Here is a 3909-nt window from a genome sequence, read left to right as displayed (position 1 = left end):
TCATGGTCCAAAATTACACTTTAAAGGTGCCATGTGTAATGTCCGGCAAAAAATCAACCGGGCTGTGGCTAGTAATTTAGCATGCTAATTCAGGTTGAAATCTCTGCAGCACTATACCTTGTCATTTTTTTAATGACATCATCGCCCTTATTTCTTCTCATTCTTTTGATGCGTGTAGCTCATTTTTGGGATATTTTTACCTCAATTCTTACACATGGCACCTTTAAATAGGACTAAAGTGCTATAAATACACAAAAGAGGAAAAACAGACAGAAAATGTTAAATTGAGTTCATTAACAAAGCACTTCTGCACAAAACAAAATGACACATGATATATGTTATATCCATACAACAAATCCATTATGACTAAACATGTAAAATATTAAATAAAATGCATATAATACATTGATAATGAGCACTAACCCCCTGCCTCGATGTAAAATAATAAAATAAACACAGTGTTAACACAAAATATGTCCCGTATCCATACAACAAATCCATTATGACTAAACATCATGTAAAATATTAAATAAAATGCATATAATACATTGATAATGAGCACTAAACCCCTGCTTCAATGTAAAATAATAAAATAAACAGTTAACACAAAATATGTCCCATTCACCATATGTATTTGTGTGATACAAGCCCCTTGGGACTTGATCTAGATTCAACCTAAACCAGTGCCTAAAATGAACATTTAGATTAGAATTTACAAGAAGAGGTGGTTGGTATTCATGAAAGCTTTTGTGGTGACCAGCATCTATTTGACTTAGGCTATGTTTCCACCCTCTCTGATAACCAATGGCTAAAGAGGGATAAGTCATGGATATGCGCTATGCTTCCCTTATTCTGTGGCAGGCCCGTGATTTTCCACAGGCCGTGGTGACGAGGGAGAGAGTGTGAGTGAGATATTATTATGGCTGGTCACACAGCACAGTGGCATGCAGCATGATTAAGATTTTAAGCCATGGGGGTAGATTTAATGCTTTAATAACAACGGGGAACGAGAAATCCCCCACGTCGTCTCTTCAGTGATTCTATGTCCATTACACAAATCTGTGATGTACGAGGCCAACGGAGCGGAGCTCTGCTACTGCACTCTACTTATTTCTCCAAGTCACCAGGCTCAAAACAAATACCGTGTTTACGCTATTTTCTTTTTTTTGGTATGTTTATTCTCGCCTCTATGCAGTATATTCAGAAGGGAATTGTCACGGATTAGGATACAGAGATCGCATTGAAAGAGACAAAGCAAACAGAAAAAAGAATGAATGAGCTACATCATGTAGCGAGGCTGATCCTCAAGTTCACAAGTGTAATAATGTCTCTGTTGGACCTTGATAGGAAGAACCCCCCTGTGGCACTTCATAGTGTGAAGACACAAATAGTGCTCTTTGATTTGCACAATTCACACAACCAGTTCACAAACCACAGCATGATGATGAAATAAAATGGCTCATGGCTTCTGGTGTGTTGCTCATAAACAATGAAAAATTAAACACGCAGGGGTGTTAGACAACAATGAGAAATCAGCCAGGCCATTCAGAATGCCCATGCTCAACACATAAACTTGACATGACAACTGAGTTATGATTCTATGCCTATTTATGATGACTGATTTGTATGAATATAAACCAGTGTTATTTACTGTTAAATTGGAAAGGAAAATAGTATTTCTTAAAAAATAATAATACTGTAAGGAAGTAGGAACATTTGATATGTACAAGGAATGACAGTAAAGTAGGCATGCATTTACTTTTAACATGTTAAAACAGGACGACTAAGTTTTAAATCACCTTGAACTTAATTGTGGAAATATGTTGACTCTCAGCTTGAGCCCTATGTAGGGCTAAGAGACCAAGACTAGATTTGTGTGGAAAAGAGAATGGGGGAAAGGGACAAAGAGACACACACACACACACACACAGGTGACAAGTCATTTTTCTGTTTTGTTCAGGTGGTTATGAATGCTCCCTGATTCATGTTCACCATGTCGGGATCTACACAGCGGCCTCGCTTCTGTTTGACTCGTTGGCTTTGATGAAATTTGGTATAGCAGCGAAATCCTGCAGAGACTCGTAACATGTTAGATTAAAAGCATTAATCCCCCCCCCCCCCATGCAATGCATTAGCTATTCCATTTCAATTACATTTGGAAAAGAGTAGTAATCACTGCCTTTGCAGTTTTATTAACATATAGAAACCGTCGGCGCTGATGACTTCATTGGGTTTAACCAGGACGGGTAACTCACCTTCCTCACACATGCAGTCCGCATAGCACTTGTTGTTGAGGCTGCGGTTGTGGACCTCACAGAAATGCTTTCTCAGATCACAACAGGAGCCTGAGGAGAACGAGAGAGATATCATCAGCACTGCAAATATCAGCCAAACAACTCCCCTAACGCCCCATGAGATCATTCATATTTATACATTTATTCATATTTGTATTGTGTTCTCTCTGTTCTCTTTGCTCTAGCAGATGAGCTACAGCAACTTGAGAAGATGAGAAGAAAAAAATGGACTGACCTAGAGGGCAGTCAACGTGGTGGTCACATGTCACAGTGTTCTTCCCATGCGTATCTGTCATATTTCCACTTCTCCATTCCCAAGCATTTCCTTTGTCTAAAACCAATTAGAAAAGTGCTGATGAGACATTAATTGTGCCAGGCTCATGGTCCGTAAAGGGCTTATTCATCTATATGCTGCACACACCTGTGTTGGCGTGGGTTGCTGCAGTGTTCAGAGGTGTGGTGTGTTTGAAGCAGCCCTATCTGACAGTATCATGTGTAAACTGCACACACCTGTACTGGCGTGGGTTGCTCCAGTGTTCAGAGGTCTGGTGTGTTTAGAAGCGGCCCTATCTGACAGCATCATGTGTAAACTGCACACACCTGTACTGGCGTGGGTTGCTCCAGTGTTCAGAGGTCTGGTGTGTTTAGAAGCGGCCCTATCTGACAGCATCATGTGTAAACTGCACACACCTGTACTGGCGTGGGTTGCTCCAGTGTTCAGAGGTCTGGTGTGTTTAGAAGCGGCCCTATCTGACAGCATCATGTGTAAACTGCACACACCTGTACTGGCGTGGGTTGCTCCAGTGTTCAGAGGTCTGGTGTGTTTAGAAGCGGCCCTATCTGACAGCATCATGTGTAGTTTGGAGGCCAGGTTCTGCAGTCCTTCAATCTGCTGTGGCACATAACAGAGCAATGCTGGCCATGAGCACTTGAGGATGTACAGTTAAGAACAAAATTATTCACTGGCAAATATTGATGTAATGTTGATTTTCTCTTGACCAATATGTTTGTTCTGACTGAAAATGACACTGCCCCATGCCAAAAGGTTGTAAGACAATGTGGTAGAAACATGGAATGAAAATAATAATTGTTTTTATCTTTTTTAGCATTTTTTATGAAAAATGGCAAGTCCTTTCTTCAGTGATCAGTGGTGATTCTGATAAGGCAGAGTCAGGTGTATAGGTGACCTTTTGACTTTCAGCAGAATGACCGCTGTGAGAGTGCTCTCCACCACTGCTCCTCTCCCACATAAAGTCTGAAAGTAAAGCGAGGAGAGACTGATATGAGATACAGTACTTCACAAGTCTCTGTTGCCTTTTGCAATGGTTAGTCTGTTTATATTTATTTCACAATTACAATGCACTTATGATTGAACAACACAAGGCACTTGTTAGTGAACATCATTTCATCTAACAAGCCCTAAACAAATTTAACCTAAGACTTAAAGTTAATGTAAGAAAATTAATTAATTGAAAATGAATGTAATAAATATGGTTTATTTATTACTAATCGTGTTCTATTAAATTAGTTAACTGCATGGTACCTAAGCAGACTTGATAGAAAGTGTGGCCTAATGATCTCACCTTTAGCATGCATGGGTGCATGCATTTTGTGC

At 39.9% G+C, this 3909-nt stretch overlaps 1 long non-coding RNA gene across 1 annotated transcript; it reads right to left on the bottom strand.

The window, feature by feature from the left end:
• Positions 1-1975: 1975 nt before the first annotated feature.
• Positions 1976-2882, bottom strand: LOC143115011 (uncharacterized). Its single transcript, XR_012985023.1, has 4 exons — positions 2805-2882; positions 2530-2625; positions 2256-2345; positions 1976-2069 (listed from the first exon to the last, which is right to left on the bottom strand). It is a non-coding gene; the product is annotated as an uncharacterized LOC143115011 (long non-coding RNA).
• Positions 2883-3909: the final 1027 nt, after the last annotated feature.

Source organism: Alosa pseudoharengus, unplaced genomic scaffold (genome assembly GCF_046254945.1).
Source record: "Alosa pseudoharengus isolate Yale_2024_CS ecotype anadromous, Long Island Sound unplaced genomic scaffold, YU_APseudo_1.1 YU_APseudo_1.1_scf_9, whole genome shotgun sequence".
Taxonomy (NCBI): Eukaryota; Metazoa; Chordata; class Actinopteri; order Clupeiformes; family Clupeidae; genus Alosa; species Alosa pseudoharengus.
This window is presented reverse-complemented; position numbering and strand designations above follow the sequence as displayed.